General features: G+C 42.9%; 1 long non-coding RNA gene across 1 annotated transcript in view; it reads right to left on the bottom strand.

Moving 5' to 3' along the window:
- LOC146062482 (uncharacterized) overlaps window positions 1–25,450 on the bottom strand; it is a 159,658-nt gene that overhangs the window by 64,116 nt on the left and 70,092 nt on the right. The window contains exons 2-3 of the long non-coding RNA XR_014471349.1: window positions 1,599–1,679; window positions 763–814 (exon numbers count right to left, since the gene is read on the bottom strand). This is a non-coding gene — a long non-coding RNA (uncharacterized LOC146062482). The remainder of the gene's footprint in view (window positions 1–762; window positions 815–1,598; window positions 1,680–25,450) is intronic.

Here is a 25,450-nt window from a genome sequence, read left to right as displayed (position 1 = left end):
AAGAGGTGATTACAGTATTCCAGACTGGCAATGAACAGTGAGTTAATAAGGGTCTTAGTTACATTACTGGAAATATTTTTGAGATGGAAACAGCAGTATTGCAAAAGGCACTGAAAATGTGATTTGAAGGAGAGGAAGGAGTCAGGGATAACTCCAAGACAGTTCACTTGGGGACTAGAGGAGGTAGTTGAGCAATCAATAGATAATTAAACTGTGGGAAGTGGTGTTATGCAAGAGGGTGAAAAGATCATCAGCTTAGTCTTTGAAATGTTAAGTTTAAGTAAGTGCTTTGACATCCAGTAAGAGATAGCAAATAGACAGTTGGAGAAACTGGTGAGGAAAGAGGGGGAAAGGTAAGGGGCGGAAAGGTAGATCATCAGTATCATCAGCATTAGGATGCCATTGGAGATCAAATAGCACATGAGCTTACCTGAAGAGGACGTATAGAACTCTTTATTTTCCTCAAGGGGGAAATATGGAGGAGTGTACCCCAGTGGCCACAGTTAGACCAGCACGCAGGGGTAGAGGAGGGAAACATTTTGGATAGTCTAATTGGGGTATAATACAACCTATAGTATAATTTGTAAGATGTTTCCTTGCAGATGTTTCCGGGTGGAGATAGAACTTTTAGCAATATTTTCCGTCACCTCCTCCCAGCACAGAGCAGAGCTAAATGTTGTTTCCAATCCTGTTCATGATGACTAAGGGAAACTATACAGACCTCAAATAACATTGTATATACAGAATAAATCAGATACTTACATAGGGGGCAATTCAAGCACTGAGTCTCAAATGGGGTGAATATCGAGGGCATCTGTTTGAAGGAGAGACATAAGAAAATTACAGTGTTGGAAATATTTTAAAAAATTTATGGCATTAGGGAGGGGAAAAAAGGCTTAATGTAATCGATAGAGGCCCAAGAGCCTTGGACAGTAAAATCATATACCATAAGTAGGCCCACAGAGCCCCAAGCTATGAAACATAAAGGAATACCTGGAGGTAAAGCATGGTTGTTCCACACAGAAGCAAGGGGAGAGAAGGTGGAAGATAGTTTGTAGCTAGAATACGAAGAATCTCAGATATCCATGTAAAATCTGAGATAGTGCAGGGGGCAACCAGCAAAGATCTATGGGACTTACTCAAGCCCCGTATAGAGGTCAAAAATCGAACTCCTAAACAAACAGCTTCCATATCAACCAAAGAGATAAATCTAGGTGCGGGCTCCAAAGAGATAAATCTAGGTGCGGGCTCCAAAGAGATAAATCTAGGTGCGGGCTCCAAAGAGATAAATCTAGGTGCGGGCTCCAAAGAGATAAATCTAGGTGCGGGCTCCAAAGAGATAAATTTAGGTGCGGGCTCCAAAGAGATAAATCTAGGTGCGGGCTCCAAAGAGATAAATCTAGGTGCGGGCTCCAAAGAGATAAATCTAGGTGCTTATTTAACATTTCTTGTATGACTTAAGTTCACTTTTGACGATAATTTTTATTTTATTTTTGAAAAGGAAAAAAAAAGTTGTATGCAATGATACATTTCTCTTATCCTGTAAAATAATAATGTAATGACAGGGAATTTTCTTTCAGCATCTATTAAATCATTACCTGTTCACCACCGTATTTACACTTTTAGTTTGTGAGTTCTGCTCCAGGCTTCTTCTCAATAAACACGAGTGGATGCATTTTCTGAAACATGTAAACAGATTAGTGATGTCATATAGGTTTTTTTTATAGTATAGCACATTACAGATTATAACACTCCATGGTTTAAGGTGTTACTTTTCCTCCAATGTGCATCTAATCTACATACAACTAAGGTTTAATTAGGGGGTATATTGTTATCATTTGACACAAGAAAATAAAAAGAACAAATTTGACTATAATGTAATAAATAGTTCTATATAATGGAATACATTTCTGTAATATATTTCTACATAATATGCTTTATTCTATTCATTTGTAGCCTGTCTTAAAAACACATTTTGTCTATTCAACTAAAACAAAATAAAAAACGAAGGTGGATTACACATAGTGACATGTGATAGGCCTATACAGCCCTGCCAAATATTTCTGGCACTTAAAATCTGGCATAAAGAACAGTTATTACACATTGGAGCTTGTAAGAGAACTTCACTACATTTGTAAAACTATTTACATTACTGCAAGAAAGAAAAAGGCAGTTCGGGTTCTAAGAACATTTTACACCCTCTACTATGTTTTCTTTTTTTTCTAGTATTTTTTTTTCTACAAACACAGATAAAATAATTCTTCAAATACATTTCTATATTGGGGTATTTCAGAAAACTGTTCACAGGTAACTATGTCCAAAAGTTAGCAAAAGTGTAAAATTTCTTTCAGGGCTCTCAGAAATAAATGGAGTATGTTTAAGGTTATAGATGAGAATATTGCCTATAAAAATGTTAGCCTAATGCTTATAGACTGACCTACTGTGTAACAGTTGTGGTTTTGTGACTAAGCGGCCTGTTCATGAATCTGTGCAGTGGCATATTTATAATCTACATCAGGGATGGGGAACCTTTTTGGGGGCAAGTGCCGTTTGTATAGGGCAGGGGTGGGGAACCTTTTTTGTGCCAAGGGCCGTTTGTATGGAGAAAAAATCCTTCGGGGGCCATATGTAAAAATGTCTCTTACAAATTCTCCTGCTGCAGCCGTCCCACGCTCTGGCGGCTGCCGCAGAATAGGACTGACAGTCTCCAGTTGCTGTTGATTAAGAGGAATCTTGCGAGAACTACCGACCTCTTACGAGAATTCTCCTGTACTTGACTCCCGGCAAAGCCGCCTGGTGGGTGGGAGGGCCACTCAGATGGCTACGGGGGCCGCATACGGCCCTAGGGCCTGAGGTTCCCCACCTCTGGTATAGGGAAAAAATGCCTTGCGGGCCATAAATTTAAAAAAAAAACACTTACAAGTTCATCTGCGGTAGCCGTCCCACGCTCCGGCGGCTGCCGCAGTTTAAGAATTGCCGGTCTGTGTGATCCGACGGCTGAGCAGGGAGTCAAGTATAGGGGAAATCTCGTGAGAGGTCGGTAGTTCTTGCGCGATTTCCCCTGTACGTGAATCCCTCCGCAGCCGCCGGGCGGGTGGGCGGGCCGGACAGACCGGCTGCGGGGGCCGTATACGGCCCGCACTCGGAGGTTCCCCACCTCTGATCTACATTATGCACTGTACACGGGCCCCTGAGAGCCATGGGGCCCACACCGCACCCATTTTTTTTATTACTTACCCTCTGGAGTCCCGCATTAAATCAGACGCACTGCCGGAATCGCCGTATAAATGGCCACACCATTTTTCCAGAGGTCTGCGCATGCGCATTATAGTCTATGCACTGTAGTGCTCTCTGGGCAGCACAGCGCTGGGGTTGGCAGAGAGGAGTGGGTCCGAACAGAGGAGGCTGCACATGGGCCAACTCCTCTCTTAAAGCGCCTGTGAATCTGTGTAATGTATAAAGGAAAGTTTTTACTAACTCAGCTACTCAGCAAAAAGCAAATTAATTCATTCACTTTTTTGCCCATGCAAGAACGAGCTTTGTGTAATTCCAGCACTCATATCTTGGGTTAAAGTTGAATTTTTTTATTATGTATAAAACAAAGTGAACATTACATTTTTTTTAAAAGTATTCACCAGAGGAGGCAATGCAAAGTTTCAACATGAAGCAGCTTGAACAGTCCGGAGCAGGTATGTCTTCTACATGCTGGATGAAGGTATACACTGCAGCTTCTAATGACTAAGAATGAATCCCATGTATCTTGCACTTGGTTTGTAGGAACATGCAAAAGTCACAGGTGGCTGGAATGTATGGCAAATTATTAAGCTCCTTGATACATAATGAGCCAAAACAGACACCACTTTTTGGAACTGCTGGGCAGGACTTATGTCATGATGGAGGCATTGGTTAACCTAACAGTCCCCAATGACGGTGAGCAGGGCACTAACAGGTTGGCTGGGCACCGGTAAAATGGAGGGAATGTGGACACTGGGGTTGGGGCCCGGCCGACCCATAAATAAGAGGGAGAGAAAGGACATGCTACCGATGCAGCTGTCTCTCTCCCCTGCTCAGCACACAGCACTGAGCAGTGTGTGCTGAGCTGGGAAGATAGGTTGTGTTGCGGCAGCAGCCTGTCATCTCTCTTCCCACTGCCTAGCTCCCTGCAATGGGGGAGGGGTAAGTGGGACCTGGGCACCTTCAGCAGACCCGACCTACTTTCACTGTGTGGCATATTGTGAATTAGAGGCACTACAGAATTGCATAAAATGAACAAAGGACACTACATTGTTGCATAATATTAACTGTGCATTGTATTGTGTGAATTGATTGACCTATAATGTGGTATAATGTAAACTTGGGGTTCTACAGAGTGGTATAATAGTAACAAAGCATTGTCATTTTTTTTAAATAATATGAAATTGGGGCATTATATCATGGCATAATGTTAACTAGGTACACTAACATGGCATAATATGAACCGTAACACTTGTGTGACATAATATGGACAGCAGGTCCTGTGTGGAAAATTGTGAAATGGAGGCACAACAATGTGGCATAATATGAACTAGGGCATTAAGTGGCATAATGTGAACGAGGACACTATTTTATGGCATAAACTTAACTAAGACACTACTATGGGGTTTAAAATGAAATAGGGAACTACTACTGGCATAACATGAACAACCACCGGGGGACAGGTGTTACCTAAAAGCCTTGGGGGCACCATCAAAATGTTGCTTTGGTGCCCTCACAGTTCTAGGTATGCCCATGTCCATAGCAGTATGGGGACCACCAGTGGCACTTAGTACCACTGCTGTATTTTTTATTAGGCTTTAGGAGCACTCAGCGATGGCTACTTCCAGCAGGTGCACCGTTAAATAGGGAGAAACACCTGTTTTCACCTAATGTAGAGGTTATATCACTTTGTTTAATAGGATTGGGAACAGACCAAACACTTGAGGTACAATTTTTTTTTTTTTTCATTTAACTTTTTTTCATTTCAAAGTTTTTCATTGAAGTTTTTCATCGAAATTGATTGTCATCAGTAAGTCCTAATTTGAAAGATCATTTTTTTATAGTGGTTGCAGAAGGTCTATATTTGTGTATTTTACAGGTTCTCCCAACCCTGGGCCAAATGTAATAGGGTGAGAGTTTTAGAAAGTGAGAGATTTTGGGAGAGTTTTCCCATTTTTTTTAAAGCAGCAATCAATTACATGGCTACCATTCTCCCAAAATCTCTCACTTTCTGAAACTCTCACCCCATTACATTTGCCCCCCCCCCCCCCCCGTCTTAAACTAAAGTATTTCTGTACAATGCAATTATTCTGCATGAGAGCACAATATAATATCTAGCACAGGATGCAACCTACAGTTTGGTGCCCGGTAGGCAATGGGGTCATTCATAAAATTTAAGGTACTGTATACACCCAGCAATATGCACCACTTTTCCTGGTCATCTCATACCCAAATTACACAGGCTCATTGTCTGCACCTGTAACAGAGTTTTTTAAAGTTGGACTCCATGTTTGGATCTAGTGAGTCTGCTTGCAAATATGTCCCAAGACCTTGTTAATTTAAAAACATAGATTTTTTTTCTCTTAAAGTACAGATTATTTTACCCTGTTTCATATAAAAGGAGATTAGGGTGGAATTTATTTAAAGTGTCATTTATTAGAATAATGTGGTTTACATGTGCATATATTATCACCCTATGCCTTACGTGTGACATATTTGCACCTGCATGAAAGCAGTACTTTACACAATCTCCATGGTGGTTGCCGTTTCTGGACAATCTGTGCAGTTGGATAGCCCTGCAGCACCAAACACATTTAGCAACACCTTCCTATATGTGCCTATTTACATCTGCCATGTCATTTATATACATGGTCCCACATAACACAATCACATAAGCAGCACATAGCAGTAAGCAATTACTCCAATGTGCCCAGGTCTGCCCATTGTCCTATGCAAAATGTAATTTCTACACATTTCACTACACACACCATGAGAAGTTGGGTACTAGTAGGTGTACCACTTGCAATACTCCTCTATGGGGGTGCCTACAGTATAGAGGTTACTGTACATGAGTGGTACATACTGTAATTTCCCCAGCTGTCTGTGCAGACAATGACATACCTATGTAAATGCTCCAACTGTCCTTGAACTAAGATAAAACAAAGTAGAAGCGAACTCAAAAATAAAAAACACATTTAAACTTTACTGCAAGAGGAACCTTTTATTTTTATTTTATGTCAAGTAAACAAGTTTATTTGTATATGTATATATCATATATATATTATATTTACAAGGTGATTTTTGATGACAGTCCCTGTTCTCCCTTCATACTGAACCTGCTGCTTTAAAAGGCATCCCGCATGCCCAAACTCAGACTGTTTAACTAGGGATGGCCATCGTTGCCTTTGCCATCGATGATTGCCATCGATGGCAAAAGTGCAACTGCCCATCGATAGTCTATAACCATTCTATGGATGACCATCAATGTTTTTGCATATCGATGGTCATCCATTTTCTCTGATTGAGTGGCCTGTGAGCCAATCAAAATGTGGGGGCGGGGCTTCGCGGGTGTCGGGGGCGGAGCTATGCTCCGTGTTACGGCACTGTAGGGAAAAAGCAAAACCGAAACTATTCGTTTAAGCTTTTTCATCGATGGTGGGAAACCATCTGGTTCTCCCCCATCGATGGCAAAACTATTCGACATTGGCCATAAACCATCGATGATTTCTAATCATCGATGGTCGATGGCCATCCCTATGTTTAACATCCTGATACTAGACATCGATGATAGACAGAAAAACAGACAGATAGATAGAGATAGAGATAGATAGATAGATAGATAGATAGATAGATAGATAGATAGATAGATAGATAGATAGATAGATACATAGATAGATAGATGCACATGTGCACTTTAATAAATGCATTTTGTTTAGTTAAAGCAGTTCTACAAGAAAACACTTTGTTCTGAGTCCGATCTGTCCCTCGTCACACGTGATGTTGTTTTTATATACAATTATAAATAAGGGTTACAGCGTATGAAAGCTGTTTTTTTTTTCTCTCTCCGTAAGCTTTAGGGACTGAAAAGAATGCTGCAAGTCATCAGAGTCATAGTTGGAATAGAGAGTGTTAATTCTTCCATATCTAAGCTTCTTTGTAGATTTTTCCTTTGTCTCTTGCCCCAAGTCATTAAACACTAATCCCATCAGCCTTTTCTAATCCGCCGCAGTTGAACTAGAGTCCAGTTTCCTAAACTGTCTTTGTTGCAATTCTAATAGACAGCTTGCTCTGGATTTTACTTGCTGGAGAACCATTTAGGCTTTCCTATTGCAGTCCTTTAATGAAGTGCCATTAATGAATATTTCCTTGCTTTCAGCCACTGTGCAGGCCATCAATTGGTTTAGTGCTAAGTAAGCCAAGACGTGGGGTAATATGGGTGTTAAAGGCAGAACCTAGGAGACAAGAACTTTGAGGTCACCGCTTGAGAAGTCATAGGTTTTAATTATTTAGGATTTACAATAGAAAATCTTCCTTTTGTGAATGACAAAAGAAAACCGACTAAAAGGAGATAGCAGAAAGGTTTGGGATCTGCAATGTTTTGTAAGGAGGAACCACGCTTGAATGCAGCTAGAAAAACCTGGTTTAACCTCTTTTAAACTTACATCATATTTGAAGAATTAAGATCTTTACGATGCAAACTCCTTGATGTTTAATTTTATATTGTTCCCATAAAATATATTAAAGTCAGCAAGAATCTTATTAACTGGCAACATAGGTGTTGAGTTCTTACACTTAAAAAGCCTCATTCATAGATATTCACTGTTTAACTTGCCAAGCAAAATGTGCCAGTTAGAACAGCTTTCTTACTAGCCTAACCCCCTTTTTGCTGGAACGTTGTTGTGAACTGCCTTTAAGTATATGAAGTGTTATTCCTAACAAGAGTATATTTCTGGCAGTCTTTAAACGATAGGATATCATAAAAATTTACTTCACATAAGTGGTTAACATGTTTTTTTTTATGAACTGCTTTTCAAATCTACATGTCTAAGCATTTCCAGTGTGTGCACAGCCTTTGGAGATGTGAGTTGAAAGAATTCTAGAACACACAGTTTTAATGAATGAAAATTATGCTAAATCGGGGCTCGTTATATAAATGTTTAACTGGTATTTTGATTTAGGAAGAATTTTCTTCAACGAGTTTTTGAAAAAAGTTCGAAAAAAAATACCACAGCCGACTCTACTTCTGCCAGCCTTCATCACCAAGGTTTTGATGTAAAAAAAAAAAAAAAAAAATGCGCTCTATAAGGAAGCAAAGAAAAACAGTTAGGCCTTAGTGACAAGAAATCATTTACAGTTTGTTTTTTAAAACTATTTTGAATATACCAAGAGTACAGGGAATGTTTAGTCCGTGGTCTCGCATTTTAATGTTGAAGATACATTTGGCGAACTGCAAGGCAGTACACCAAGCCAGTTCTATGCCAAATTCTGTAATGGGCTTTCTTTAACATTTAGGTACTTGTGTATTAGCACGGCGTCCACTAAGCAATTTGCTTAGTGGGCTATTCTGCGTAGGAAAATGCTTTGGTCTCGATGGCCCGCTGCGCTCGCCACACTATATAAAATCGACTCCACGCCGACATGGATAGTGGGGGAATGAAAAGGTCGGAGGACGCATTCCGCCGCCCCTTGCGGGGCTCGCTGCGCTCGCCACGCTTCAGGGTGGCGTGGTCAGTGGGGGGTGCGTTAAACCTATTTTGGGGACAGACAATCATATTATTGTATAGCTAATGTAATGGCATCCACACCCTATAAAATCGCATGCGATCGCATGCGATTTTGCGGGACATGCGATGCGATGGCCCGGGGCTGACAGAGCAGTGAATAAATTACACTGAAAAATGGCATCGCATGGCATGACCCTTAAATGGTCCATGCGATGCGATGCAATGCGATTTCCCTATGGTGCCGTACGTAGCAAAACTGGGCGCCGTGATAATACACAAGCACCAACATTTATTTCCTAATATTTATATCAATGTCATAGATGCAGTAAAATGATTGTGTGAGACTGGCAATCAATACATAAACCGGGGAATAAAATGCAAGTACTGTCAGTATAATATCTATAAAATATCTACATAATAATTGGGTAAGGCTGTCCCGTCTACGCAATGTCCATGCAGTGAAAGCATGGAAATATGTCCCCAGAGCCGGTGTTAGGCTTCTCAGCACCCTAGGAAAAACTTCAACCTACTGCCTCCCCATGCTGCCACCTTTACCCACTTTCCAACCCCTTATGGCATACTTGCCCAACATTCCAGAATGCCAGGGAGGCTCCCCTGCTTTCCCTGGAGGCCCCCCTTTGTCATCCACAAGGAGGAGGGGGCAGCAAATGAGGGAAGTATGCCTCAAAGGAAAGTATGGAGGTCAGGTCTTAAAAGTTCCACAGCAGCTACCTGCATTAAGTACAACAAAGAACCTCATAGGCATCATTGATTTTTTTGATAGGCAGACTTGGTGGTGCCCCCCCCCCCCAGATCCTGGCACCCGAGGCAGCTGCCTAAAGCTGCATAATGGTAGAGCTGGCCCTGTATGCCCCAATGGCTCCTACTACAAGGAAGGCAGGACAGACTTCAGAGAGGAGGACCAGCCACCTGGATACACATTACCTTGGGGGTGGTTGGAGTCATGATGGGATGAGGAACAACAAAAAGATGGTGGGAGTGGCCTTAGAGGGGGTTGGTACAGTTATAGATGTTGGCCCCATTCTAGGATGATTACAGAGATGATTTGGCATATGATTAGGCATGCCAATCGCGGGGCATTTTTTCAATCCCGGAATTCGGGATTGAAAAATGCCCAATCCTGGGATTCCCGGGATTGGCTTCCCTAATGCAAAAACCTGCCACGGCCGCCCGCATATTTACTTACAGGTGCGGTGCGGCCGGGTGGGTGCAGCCTGGGTGTGTAGGTGGGATGATGCAGCCTGGGTGGGTGGACGTCGGGCGATGGTCCGGGAAGAGGTGAATCATGCAGGCAGTCTCGTTGGTGGGTGGCAGCAGGAGGTCAGTGCGGTGCACACAGAGTCAGACGAGAGGCGGCTGTTGTGTGGCCTGCGCAGCATGACCTCTGACGTTGTTACGCTGCGCAGAGCCGCACTGCCCGGGATGGGAGAAGCCGGGCAGCGCCTGAGCACCAGCTCAGACGCTGCCCGGCATTAGACTTCGCATGCGCAGTCTAATCCCGAAATCCCGGGATTGAAATCCCCGCGTTTTAGGGGCCAAATCCCGGGATCCCGCTGATCCCGATCCCGGGATTGGCCACCCTACATATGATGGTCTGACTTGGCATACGATGGTCTGTTACACTAGTAAACTTTTTAGATAGATAGATAGTTCATCAATAATCTGGCACTCACCCCAGTCACCACAGCATGCCCAGGTGCCTCTTCTGGAAATAGATGAAACATGCAGTATATACTGTATATACAGTATCTACAGTATATATTCTTGTAAATAATATCTACCATAAATTGTTGAATTCATATATCATTGCTTTTGTGCTCTTTACAAAACAAAATTTCTAACTCTAATGATAAAAGCAACGACTACTATAAATATTACAGATATTAAGGGTAGAATATAATAGGGTGTGATAATCAGAAAGTGAGAGATTTTGGGGCAGATGTATCAATAATATTTTAACGTTAGTTAAATAACGAGTCCCGCTTCTCCTGCATAACGAGGAGAAGCGGGCACTCGTTATGGGGAGATGTATTAACATCCCCCAAGCCGATAAGGAGAGCCGTTATGCCCAGCGTTAACGGCTCTCCTTATCGGCTCCCTCGCCGCCCCGCACATGCGCACTCGCCGTCGCCCCCCCTGCCTGGCTTACTGGGCATGCGCGAGATCTCGCAAAAAACGCGAGATCTCCAGCGCAGCCCTAGCCAGAAGCAGGGCTAGCGTTGTCCCCACAGTGGGGGATAGGACAACGTTAGCCCTGAGCTGGCGAAGCGGCCGGGGCGAATTAACGCCTTGAAGGCTGTTAATACATCGCCCCGGCCGTTAATCCCTGGGGGGGATTGCAGGGACAGCCCCGCCGAGCGTAACTCGGCGGGCTGTCACTAGCGCACGTTAGGTGCGCTAGTAATACATTAGGGTCAGACGTAATCCCCCCCAGTTAACCAGCGTTAAGTGCATTTTTGCACTTAACGCTGGTTAATACATCTGCCCCATTGGGAGAGTTTTCCAAAAAAAATTTAAACATCAATCATTTACACTGTAAATTTTGCCATGCAAATGATTGGAGCTTTACAAAATGGGACAACTCTAACAATGAGCATAGATGCACTAAGCTTCAAAAGTGATAAAATGGAGAGTGACAAAAAGCCAGCCAATCAGCTCCTGGGTGACATTTTTCAAACAGAGTCTGTGACATGGCAGGTAGGAGCTGATTGGCTGGTGGTTTATCACTCTCCATTTTGTCACTTTTAAATCTTAGTACATCTGACCCATTAGCTCTCACTTTCCGATTCTCGCACCCTACAGCTACAAGTCACCTCAGATTTCTGCCTACATTCTTTTATAATGACACAAAACTTCTCAATGATTTGAACTATCCCTATAATTTACGGTGGCTAGAGAGCATGATCCCATATAAATAGTATTGTAACATCATCATAAGATTGCTAGTAAATGCAATGGAATGTCATAAAGAATTGGTAGGCCACATCCATTCTCTCAGTGTGGAGATAAAAGCATGTATGCAGTTATTTTAATGAGTTGATGCAGGGGTGTTTGTATCATGGGCCTAGTGGGAATCACGTAACACCCTGCACCCAGGACAAGCCACTGTTGCCTCCTGTGCAGTGCAGTGCGGGAATCTTGTGCACAGTACGGAAGGAATTGTTTGCTCAATTGCAAACAGACAAAGCCTGAGAACAAAATACTATACACTTGGAAAAGTCACTAGCACATGTATGTTTTCTATAGAGCAAAGTTACATACTTTATACCTGATTTAAAATAAGTAATTCAGCTAATAGTTGCAATATGTATACCTACCACAGGGGGGGCAATGTAAAATGAGCTGCCTGGATTAGTATTGCATAGGACACAACATAGCCCAAATCTAGAACACACTGTTACAAAGGATGAGCGTAATGCACACTATATACCCTGTTTGCTAAAAATGTTTCCACTTTCATCCTCTACCGCAGTGATATATACCTTTTCCAACTCCCGGACAAGACTTTAAAATTGCCAAGGTACACCATCAGTCCCCACAGGGAAAAACACGCACGAACACACACTGGCCCTTATAGGAAAAACAAAACACACCCACATACACATTGGCCCTCACAATATCAAAACATAACGGCCCCCAAAGTAATACATACGCAATGGTCCTCACAGTAATACAAATGTGACCCACAGTAATCAAACACATTGGCCCCCAAAGTAATGCCACACACTTCTCCCCCTCCTAGGTAATTCCTAACACTGTCCTCCACTGCTAATATATCTACAGTAAATACCTAGGGCAGCGTTGGATGGAGGCGCAATGTTGGATAGAGGAGCATTGTAGGATGAAAAAGCATGGGCAGACAGAGGAGCAGCAGCAATGCATGGACAGGCACTCTGGCGGGATGGGAATGTGGCGTGTGTGACATATGAGTCACCACAGGTCACAGGCTGTCCTGTGGAAGCTTTTGGAGGAGTCCTTATTGGCCACTTGGTGATATCCTGAAGCTGTTGAGATGGACTACAACCGATGGCACAGATGGAATTAGCCTTATCGGGAGTCCTCACTGCTGCGAGTGGTCAGGTATCCAAGGTTTTAATGGCAAGAGACTTACAGAAGTAAGGGGATCCGATCAGAAGAAATAAGCAGGTGGGGCGGGCCCTTTGGTGTATAAGGATTTTGCTTGAAGCAAGAGCTGTCCAGACAAAGAAAACACCAAGGGTGAGATTTAATAGGATGAGATATTCAGAAAGTTAGAGATTTGGTGAGAAATCTCCAGTTTTTTTAAAGTGGCAATCTTTTACACTGCAAAATCACACTGATTTTGCAGTTTAAAATGATTGCCGCTTTAAAAAAAACTGGAGATTTCTCCCCAAATCTCTCACTTTCTGAATATCTCATCCTATTAAATCTCACCCCAAGGCGTTTCGCAGTGCTGCTGACTGCTTTATCAAGGACTACTCCAAAAGCTTTCCCCAGGATCAGAGCAGGTTCTATTATCCTTGAAATTGGTGACTATATATTTGGGTCCATTTAAACATCTTTTTACATATTTTTACCTTTTGTTTTTTAAAAGTGTTGTTATTGTTTTTAAAATATTGTATTCTTTTTGCCATTAAATAATACTGTGACATTGGTAATATTCAGCGCTGCTTTCTCTTTTTTTTCTCTATCTGGGAGCTGACTACTCCCACAAGCAGCTGCTTTTGATTAAGCAACTGTGGGCAAGCGCTCTATACTAGCCATTGGTTAGTTCTCCTCTTTTTTGTCCTGTGGAAGCACCTAGTGCTGCAGGAGCTGCTGCGCACGTCATGTACCCGGTGGGAGGCAGCAGCTGTCATGTAGTGATAGCAGCAGTAGCCTTGCATGCAAATTCAGTTGGGCGGCTACTGGTAGAATAGTTTGTCTGTCAGTAATTTCTGGTCATATTGGGGTTCCAATCCTAACTCTGAGCCAGCCATTAATATATAGGTAGGCACTTAGAGTATCAAGACTAGGAATGTCCAGAGTGCATGTTGTGATAGTAGATCCATTATTGAAAGAAATTTAGGTAAGAGCAGAAAATACTGGTCATTGTGTAGTGTCCACTCAAAACACACAGATAAACGTAGGGATTGAAACCAAGGCAGGACTTGTTACAGGGTGATGGATTATTTAACAGGCATGTTAGGATCTTCCAGCCTCGGAGTAGAGAAGTCAGAAGGGATTACACAAGGAAACAATGCAGTAATGTATACCAAGGAGAAGGTTGCAATCAATACTTATGATTAGGGAGTGAATTGAGGTGTTAGTGGTTCTTTGAAGATATAGGACTTTTCTTGTTTCAGACAGCCGACCTGACAGCACCATGGAGCCATAAACTGTCAGGATCCACTCAGTGAAATTTGATTTAGATATCTACATTTTTGTCCTTGGAAGTAAATACTAAAATACTCCAATGTTATACCCCTTTCACACAGAAAAATGAATTCCCGGGTGAAGTAGTTCCACCCAGGAATTTCATGAAATACACAGGTCCTTTTTCTGTGTGAAAGGGTCAATCCGGATTTTAAACTTCAGGCCTCCAACCATGCAAATGATCAGGGTCAGAGACTCGTAGTTTAAGATCCAGTTTGACACATTCACACAGGCGAAAACCCCGTGTAATAGAGCAAATTACCAGGTCTCAATTATAGACCCGGAGATTTGCTCTCCTGTGTGAAGGGGGTCTGACCACATGTGGCCAAATAACTCGGTGCTTTGAATGCCGGGTAATTGCTGGGTTATTCGGCCTGCCACTGTCTGAAAGCGGTATTATTGACTTTTTTCAAGTCAATATGGGATTATTATCTCTGACATATTTGTTGTATGTTATTTGTTTGTTTGTTCGCTATACATTTGGACACCGTTGAACTGATTTGGACAAAACCAAAGCAAGGTGGCTTGATTGGGTCCACATTCGGTTTATGGCCACTACAACCCCAAATCCCTACCCCCTGGGGGTCCTAGGGACCAAAAAATGGGTCTGGCTTATACACAAAGTGGGTCAAGGAACCACTATACAATCCCACGCAATGCCAAGGAGGGTAATAGAGGCAACAGGGAGCCACAGACTGAGAGTTGTATAGCAGGAGGGCAGTGTCCACCAGCAGCACAGAGTATATCAGGAGATGCATGATGTGTCAGTGAGGACAGGGCTGCATGTGACAGGGGCAGTGACATGATGAGAGGAGGGGAATGGGGGCAGCAGGAAGTCAGAGACTGAGTTATATAGTGGGAGGACAATGTCCACCAGCAGCACAGATTATATCAGGAGATGCATGATGTGTCAGTGAGGACAGGGCTGCCTGTGACAGGGACAGTGACATGATGTGAGGAGGGGAATAGAGGTAGCAGGAAACCACAGGCTGAGAGTTATATAGTGGGAGGAGCATGGTCCACAGCAGCATAGAGTATATCAGGAGATGAGTGATGTGTCAGTGAGGACAGGGTTGCAGGTGACAGGGGCAGTGACATGATGTGAGGAGGGGAATGGAGGTAGCAGGAAGCCACGGGCTGAGTATTATGTAAAGGAAGGAACACAGAATCCAGCAGCACAGAGAATATCAGGCGATGACTGTTGTGTCAGTGAGGACAGGGCTGCACGTGACAGGGGCAGTGACATGATGTGAGAAGGGGAATGGAGGCAGCAGGAAGCCACAGGCTGAGAGTTATATAGTGGGAGGAGCATGGTCTCCAGCAGTACATAGTATATCAGGAGATGAGGGATGTGTCAGTGAGGAGAGGGTTACATGTGACAGGAGCAGTGACATGTGAGAAGGGGGGTGAAAGTAGCAGTAAGCCACAGACTGAGAGTTATATAGTGGGAGGAGCAGGGTCCCCAGAAGCACAGAGAATATCAGGAGATGCGTGATGTGTCAGTGAGGACAGGGCTGCCTGTGACAGAGGCAGTAACATCATGCAAGGAGGGGAACGGAGGCAGCAGGAAGCCACAGGCTGAGAGTTATATAGTGGGAGGAGCATGGTCTCCAGCAGTACATAGTATATCAGGAGATGAGGGATGTGTCAGTGAGGAGAGGGCTACATGTGACAGGAGCAGTGACATGTGAGAAGGGGGGTGAAGGTAGCAGTAAGCCACAGACTGAGAGTTATATAGTGGGAGGAGCAGGGTCCCCAGAAGCACAGAGTATATCAGGAGATGTGTGATGTGTCAGTGCTCCGTTGCTGCCACCATCGGCAAGTATGTACTTGCCGATGCCATGTTGCCCGCCAGCTACTCCCGCAGGTGATATAGCTGAGTACACACATTGGGGAAAATTTACTAAAATGGGAGTTCTATTAAAGATAGCCCATAGCAACCAATCAGATTCTATCTATATCTACTAGAAGGTGATAAATAAATAAGTAGTAGGATCTGATTGGTTGGAATTGGCAACATCCCTTCTTCAGTAGATCTCCTATATTATTAAATTTACCCCCATTGTGTAGTGTGTACCCAGTCCCTATTATTATTAGATGCAATTCATCATGAATCTGCAATCAGTAAACATCCATCTGAGTAATGATAACTGTCCCAGACATGGATGAAATGTAGGGCAGATTAGTATTGCTAAGAGATTAGTAGGTCGACACCTAAAATTGCTTCAGCAGGTCCAAAAGTTCCTAGTAAAACACAAGAGTCTAAAAGTACTATGCGCTACTTAGCTGCTGCGTCGTTAGCATTTTCATAAACTGGATTTAATAGGGCAATTTGTTTCAGTGTAAAGTTTTTGTTTTGAATATAATTGAAACCACTGATGACATTGTGGCTATGAAAAGCACCACATAGTTAATTTAGACATAGATTGCAAAAATAATCCAAAAGTAGAGTATATAAAGTTTCTCAAAAAAAGAGGAGATCATTTACACTTTTACAATATGGGGAGTGGGATTACAGCATTAGCTCTGTCTAGGTTTACATCTATTTGGCTTGAATGAAGGTTTTGGTTAAAGTTAGATCAAGGTAAAACCTTGAATTGAACTGAAATTTAGGAGTTAATTTACTCATTGGAGTTTGTTTTGGCAGTTTTGAAATAATGATGATTCTTCAGCTCAAAACTGCCAATGGTTTACTGTGAAGTACCAGTTTTCACCACAAAATTTCTATCTGCTTAAAATATTATTTGTTGCTGTCAGTGCAGAATTGTCAGGAATCAGAACCTATTTGCAAGTAGCTCAGGGTTGCCGACTTTAAGATTCTCCTCTCCGGGAGAAGCCCGGAGAGGAGAGTTTCACCAGCCGCTCAGGGGGCGGGGCTTACGAGTGACATCACTAAGCCCCGCCCCCATGCTGGTAAAACAAGGAATTAACAGATTTCCGTGGGGGGGGCGGGGCTAAAATGACGCGATTGTGTCGTTTTAGCTCCGCCCCCTCCTCTGAGCCCCGAGAATTGCGGCATTTTAATGCCGCGATCTGGGGGACAGCGGGGGTCCCCCTGAATCCGGGAGGGTTGCCCACCCTTCCGGGGGGCCGGGAGGGGGTCCCGATTTTCGGGAGACTCCCGGAAATTCCGGGAGGGTCGGCAACCCTGAAGTAGCTATTTCCTAATTTTCTTTAAATTGTAGTGAGGTAGTAACAAAGAAACAAATTTGATTTATTATTTATTATTTTTTTCTTAACAGTTATTTATATAGCGCATGCATATTCCGCAGCACTTTACAGAGAATATTTGAACATGCACATCAGTCCCTGCCCCGGTGGAGCTTACAATCTATATTCCCTACCACACATACAGGCACGCACATTCGTTCTAGGGTTAATTTTTATTGCGAGCCAATTAGCCTACCAGTATATTTTTGGATTGTGGGAGGAAATCAGAATACCCAGAGGAAACCCACGCAAGCATGGGGAGAATATATAAACTTTGCACAGTTAGGGCCATGATGGGAATTGAACTCATGACCTCAGTGCTGTGAGGCAGTAATACTAACCATTACACCATTCGGACCTTATAGCATGCCCCTTTTTCCTCTTATCCACTAGCTTTTCTGTGAATGAATTCTCTTTTAACCTACCTCCCTGCAGTCTGAGTGCATGTTCTTGTGAATTGAAGTTTCTTAACCTTTAAAGAATGTTTCCTTCCTATTCCTCATTAAGGGCCTTATTCTAGTTCACTCTTTCTGACAAAATCCTTCTTAGATGGACAAAACCATGTGCACTGCAGGGGGGCATATGTAAAATGTGCAGAGAGAATTAGATTTGGGTGAGATATTTTGTTTCTGTGCAGGGTAAATACTGGCTGCTTTATTTTTGCACTGCAATATAGATCTCACTTTGAAGTAAAACTCCACCCAAATCTAATTCTCTCTGCACAAGTTACATCTGCCCCACCTGCAGTGCACATGGTTTTGTCCATCTAAGAAGGATTTTGTCAGAAAGAGTGAACTAGTATAAGGCCCTAAATGCCTTGATATAGTTGAACATTTCTAGCATGCTTGCCTTCTTCATTGCTTTGTTACCTTGCCTTTAAGTGACTCCTTGAAATCTCTCCTCCTCTGTAATTTCCATCATAGTGCCAATAATACTATATTTAGCCTTTGGATTTTTGAGACCCAAGTGCATGGCTTTATATTTTTTGGCATTAAACTGTAGCTGTAACTTTCTTGCTGATTCCGCTAGTTTACCTAGATCCTCAATTTGTTTTTTCTTCTCATTTTGCATACTGTACCTTAGTGTCAGCTGCAGAAAGACATTCTTTCCCTATACTATTTACAATGTTACCAATAAAGATATTATAAAACACTAGTCCAAGGGGGTTATTCCCACAGAGCTCACAAACAGAAGTCTGGTTGGGGGGGGCGTGGAAGGGTGTGGGGCGACATGGTGTAGAATCTTTCTATGGAAACAGCCATTATTTCATGGGCTTTCCCATGGTAATTCTCCCAATGACGTGGGTGTGGGGGGAGGGCAAAAAGCTGTTGTCAGTGGAGGTTAGCTGCCAACCTGCTTCCCACACAGGGCACTCACAGGTCTGAGACACCATAGAGGTGTCTCAGATCTGCGAGCACAGAAGAAAACATTTGATGGGCGCCGACCACCCAAGGCTGCAAATGGATGATTATGCAAATCATCCATTCGTATGCCTGCAGGGGTTTGAAGGGTGGGTGGCCATGCGGTCGGTGTCTGGGGGACTCATTCTGGTTGACTTGCCAGCCTGGCGAGTGTACCATAATAAGGACCCAAGTACAGATCCCTGGTGATTTACATTGGTAACATTTCCCTTCTTGCGAATGCACTCAATTTACTACATATTTCTATTTCTTATCCCGCAACCAAGATCTTATCCAATCAATTATCCTAGGATCCAATCCCAAGTTTTCATGTTGATTTAACAGTCTGCAATGGAACACCATGTCAACAGCCTTCACAAAGGTTTGCAGTGTTGAATGCAGGTGAGCGAGTGTTCTGTGAATGCATCTGAGTCACATTGTGCATGCATCAGTCCATGCACAAAGAGTGACAGTTGCAATTCATATGCTGGGCGGTTCTGGACGATTACATGGAAGTGGAATGGAATTGTCATGGAATTGTCTACCATTGTAAAGCGCAACGGAATCTGCTGTGCTATAGAAGAAACTAAATAAATAAATAAATAAGTGGCTATTTGGATGCCAGTAAATGGTCCAGCTATTGATGTGTTATGGATGTGCCACAGGAATGACACTATACTGGTTGCAAACACAGCTGCATAATTATTCATACTGGAGGCCATATTCCGATTGAGAATCTACATGTAGCAAGGGGTTGGTGAGAGTTTTGATTGTGTTCCCCAAGCTCGGTGTGCCCCAAGCAGTGTTTCAGCATCTAAAGATGCTCAAAGTGGACATCTTAGTCCTTGGCTGTACACCATGGGTAGGGCTTGTCGTGGTAAAGCTACTTCTAAATAAATCTGCCTTGTCTCAGGCCCTTTCATGTGTGCTTTTTCAAATTACATTGCACAATTTCTATTCACTCCATGGGGGTAATTCAGCATGGATTGCTAATTAGAGAATTCTCAGATCGACTGATTTGTGTGTGCGTGAGCAAAATTAGTGACTGAAAATTCAGAAGGCTTATAATCTCAATGTAGCTGCATTTTGACAGACAGTAAGTCGGTGTTTGGGTAGCAGAACCTATGCTTTTTCTGGGTGTGTCTGCAAAAAAGTAGGTGTGCCCAAGAGATGGCGATGCATTCGCAGATTCGCATAAGCATTTTTTTCTTTCATTTTGGACGGTCGCTTTCTGCCACCGAGCCCGAAGCATGGCGAGCGGACGCGGACACCTGTGAAGCCCGCGAGGGGACGCGGATACCTGTGAAGGTATCCGCGTCCCCTCGCGGGGCTCGCTGCGCTCGCCACGCTTCGGGCGCGGTGGCTCGCTGCGCTCGCCACACTTTCTATTCTCAACTCCACGCCAACGTGGATAGTAGGGGTATGAAAAGGTCGGAGGACACGTACCGCCATCCCGAAGTGTGGCGAGCGCAGCGAGCCCGCGAGGGGTGGTGGTACGCATCCTCCGACCTTTTCATACCCCTACTATCCACGTACAATATCGGGGTGGCGTTAACGGTGGTGGGGGGCCATGAAAATTTTTTTTTAAAACATATCCAATGTGAAATGGCCATATTGGCCCATTTCACATTGTCATTTTATTTTGCACATCATTTAACATTACTGTCATACATTTAACATGGGAAATCGGGTCCAGTAATTTTAACATTACTGTCTATGGGAAATCGCGGGCACCGCGTCGGTCGCGTCGCGGCCCCTTATAACGGCCGCGACCGACGCAATGCCCGCGATTTGGGGGTAAATCGCGGGCATCGCGTCGGTCGGGTGTCCTTAAGTTAACTAAACTTAAGGACAAAATCGGCAGCCCGGATAATTCACATGTACCAAAAATTAAAATATAAAAAAAACCTTTGACCTGAAACGGCTCCGTAGCTGCCACTGATCATTATTAAGAAAGAAAGTGTTCCGCACATGGCCGTTGTTTAAACAGAATTAAAGTTTTGTGTTGTTTTAACCGAACAGGCTTCCATTGACAAAACGTTCAACTCACTAATGAAAATAAATTCGATTTACTTACAAGTTAAACACTGCAAAACAGGGTGACACACATCTGAAAGTGCGACCACGCTTTCCTTTGTAGATAAAAACAAACAGGTCACATTTTTTAAACAGATTTCCACTTTTTGATACATTTCTTCTGTTGGCAATGCAAGTTGTATTTGCACGTTGTTAAAATTTGTGCGCTTTCACTTTTCAAGTAATCCACTTGCCAAACTTCTTCCTTTGGGGAGTTAGACAACTTTTACATGAACTGGAGGAGAGAATTCCTGCATAGGTAGCTGTTCTCTCAGTAATCTATATAGCATCTGTGTACTTTATGAGGAACTTTGGGCCATTCTTAAGTCGCTATCAGCATAAACTGACTGCCATATGTCTAGGACTTCCCTATTTTCTTTCTACAGTGCTTCAGATGTGAAAGATCTAAAATATATTGTGTGTTTTGCTGCCAAAGGGCTATATTTAATCATTCACAAGATACTGGACCGCCCGGGGAAGCGATGTTTGGCATCTGCGCATGAGCATTTTTGCTCATGTGAAGACACCAGGTGCGAACGGGCACGGTGAACTGCAAATCCGCCATCCCATTCACACCCAGCAGTGCGGGTGGGGGGCGTGTGGTGGTGGTAGATAGACGTGCCCATGGGAATGACCAGTGTTTCATGGGTGTTTCCATTAAAGGACTGGACATTCCCATGGAAATGAGGCAGTGACGCGACTGCAGAGGACGGGCAGCTGACATCTCCCGAATGTCACCTACCCGCCCTGTCCTTTTACAGGGCGCACAAAAAGCTAAGACACTGGAGAGTGTCTTTGTTTTGCGTGCTCATTCCACATCATTCGATGGTCAGCGACCATTAAATGATGTGGTCCTCACCCACAAGGCTGCCTCAATTAGGTTCCTCTGCAGTCATTTTAAGCCTAGTTCCATTGCATAAAAGGGCAAGAGTGAAGTTCTACAGAAGCATGATGTCCGTAGAAACGATGCACAAACAGATGTAAAGGGTCTGTATGGGTCCCGCCTGTAGCCTCACTCCCGCCACACCAACGCGTTTCAAATAAAAATCCTTCCTCAGAGTGACACCACCTTTGGTATACAAAAAGTAGATCACAGCACTAGGGACATAGGTTTAATTGTGGGCAGTACACAATGAAGAGTTTGTATGTTCTCCCCATTTGTACATGAGTTTACTCTGGTTGCTCTGAATTCCTTCCAGATTCCAAAAACGAAACAAAACATTAAAAAAAATATTATCACTCATGATAATAAATAAAATACCATCAGTTAGGCAGTTAAGGTTATGAGCAATTTAACTGACCCCACCCATGTAGCAAACATAAGTATTTCTTATAATGGCCCTTATTCTGGTTGGTGCGGTAATGTCCGTGTGCGTTCGTGCCGCCGATGTTTTGTGTCTGCGCATGTGCAGAGGCGTCTCTGCGCATGTGCGAACGGGACGCACTGTCAAATTCCGCATGAAATGTGTACACTACGAACAGGGGGTGGAGAGGGGCGTGAAGGGCTGTTTGGGCTCATTACCATATGCATACGCCCCGCGTTTCATGGGCGTTCCCATGAAAACGCTGGGCGTACGTATGGTAATGCGGCCGTGACGCACGTGTAGGGGGCGGACATATGACATTGCCGGATGTCAGCTGCCCGCCCAGATCCCTGCTTTTGCACGGAGAAATGCCCGTGTGGTCTGAGGTTGCGGGAGCTGGTGGACCACTCGGTCCTGCATTCGATGTTCTGCGACCATCGAATGATGGGGGAGGTTCCAAGAGATGGAGGAGGTGTATCCGCGCGGTCAGCGGCTTACCGCATTCGGACGGAGTGAGCGATCCGTACGAAAGGCGGGGTTTAGGACGCACGGTCCTGGCCGCATAATCGGCTCCGGCCGCACCGACCAGAATAAGGCCCAATATGACTAATTATAAAAGCAAAGTATCTAATGACATTATATAGAACATTTCCAACATTATTTTGCCACTGATCATAAAAATGTCACAACAAGCCTGATAAATATGTTTAGGGACAAATAGGGAAGAAAAAAGATAAATTAATAAGTATCTGTTAGCGATGATGATATGTAATGGTAAATTAGTTAAGTTCTCTAACACAGTGAGAGGAGTAAAGGTACATTCTATTACCCTGGTTTAATGTAAATAAAGAGGAAAAGTCAGTGATGGTTAATTAAAAACAGTGAGCCGGATGTTTTGCGGTTGTAGTGCGGTATGCCAACCGAGCTCAGTCATTTTTTAAATGGGCTTTCATTTACAAGGCAAAAACATGCCTATAAAAAAAAACGTAGCATTCGCCCGGCATCTCACACAGCCAATGGACCCGTACCACTTGACATTCGGCCTACTGTTTCTGAAATGTATAATATAAGAAGTTGTTTTAATAATAAAGTTTTTTTAAACCCATGCAATGTTTTAAATGGCTTCAAGATTACTTTATAGCAATGTATTTCCTTTCTAAAGACCATAGACACTGGGCCTACTACTTCAGCATGGATCGCTAAGTTGAGAAAAAGCAGTTGCTGCAATAAAACAGAAAGAAAGAAAAAAATGCCCATTGCAGAAATTGCGTAGGCATCGCAAAGCGCTAGGGTCACTGAGAGTTCAGTCAGTGTGAAGGCATGCACTTTAATTTCATTGAAAATTATGCGCATCATGGCTCATAATTGGCCATGCCCCCGCTCGAGCACCAGGGCCCATCTGATTTCTCGTGGTGCTGATCTTATCAAGGCCTAAGTGAATGATGGCCTTTCAATATACATATATTTATGTATATACATATATACTGATATATATATATTTAAATATATATATATATATATATATATATATATATATAGCGTAGTGTGGCTGGCACTCACTTCCAAATAAGTCTCTCAGGGCCCGGTGCCTTCAGCATGGGAGCAGCATGTGCTGACCCAAATATAAATAGCAGGGTTCACAGCGGCACTCGGGACTTAACCGTACAAAGAAACTCACATAGCCATTCAAGGTGTGGTTGATGTTTCAGCCCCTCCGGGCTTTTATCAAAAGCCCGGAGGGGCTGAAACGTCAACCACACCTTGAATGGCTATGTGAGTTTCTTTGTACGGTTAAGTCCCGAGTGCCGCTGTGAACCCTGCTATTTATATATATATATATATATATATATATATATATATATATATTATATATATATATAAATATATATATATATATATATATATATATATATATATAAAGAGAGAGAGAGTGAGAGAGATTTTGTTCCACAATGGTTCCGTCTATACTTTGGGAGAATATGAAGTATTTTATTGGTTCCTCACAGCTTTCACAATTTTAGATCTTATGGCAAGGTATAGAATGGAACAGTTTGCTAAATTAAATTGGGGAAAAAGAATGTAAATCAGATGTACACTTGCATATTCCCTATCCAGGACCTTGATGTGGTTTCAAGAGGGTTGATAGCTTTACAAAACCCCATTAATGAAAGCTAAAATTTCAGACAGAACTGTTGTGTTGTATATAGGGACCATCATTGCTTGTGCCTCATTATGAAAGCAGAATGTTGGATCTATGATATCTAATCTAGAACTCAGATGTAGTACATTACAAAAATAATATTTCCTTGATGTTTGTTCCCATGTAAGGTCTTTAAAGGTCTCTAATGATGCCTATATCTTTCTGCAAATGCTCTCACTTCATTCTTTTCATGAAGCACATGTGGGTAAAACGGTAACATTGCTCCATCTGATGAATAAACCCATAGCAACATTTTGAAGGGGCCCGCTGTCCTGGTGCTTCAAGCAAGACACCTCTCTTTACATCACTAATTATTCCATAGTAGTGCACTTGTTAATTGTATAAGCATATTAGTTTATTTTCTGGACTGTAGTAATGTTATGCTCCACAGTAGTGCTCTAGTTCATTTTATGGTCCATAGAAGTGTTTCTACTTCATGTTATGCCCCATAGCAATTCACATTATACTACAAGTTCTCCAAGCCCTGTAGTGTCTCGGTTTATAATATGTCATATTACAGTGCTGTCACATTATGGGCGCAGTCACTTAGTGCCCCCAGTTCATATTATGCTACAGGGTGGCCATATATGCCACAATAAATTGCCTACCGTTCTTTATTTTAAAAAAATGTGGTGTTTATATTTATACTGTGAGATATTACAATGCTTTAAGTTCTTAAAATGACTCATTACAATGCCTTCCCATTCATATTATTCTACAAGACAGTGCCACAAGTTTATATTGCCACAATACAGTGCACTCCTGTTCATATGATTCCATATGATAATTACCCCAGTTCAGATTATGCCACATTACATTATCCAAGTTCACTTTTTGCCATACTACTATAGTACCTCCCATAGATATTGTGAAGCATTACAGTTTCTCAGTTATGCGATGTTACTGTACTTGTCCTTTAGTACATTGTAACAAAACAACCAATGCGCACATATAACTTGCCATTATAGCATACACTACATGCATCACCCCATTAGACTGCCTTATCCTACATACAAGTCAATGCCAATGTTCACGTTATTGAGCGATTTATTTGCTACTCCGCTTTCCGAAAAATCCCTAAAATACATAGAGTGTACACACAATAGC

This window comes from Crinia signifera, chromosome 3, assembly GCF_055691185.1.
Source record: "Crinia signifera chromosome 3, ASM5569118v1, whole genome shotgun sequence".
In the NCBI taxonomy this organism is placed as follows: domain Eukaryota; kingdom Metazoa; phylum Chordata; class Amphibia; order Anura; family Myobatrachidae; genus Crinia; species Crinia signifera.
The sequence above is the reverse complement of the archived record's forward strand: the minus strand, read 5'-3'. Positions and strand labels throughout refer to the sequence as shown.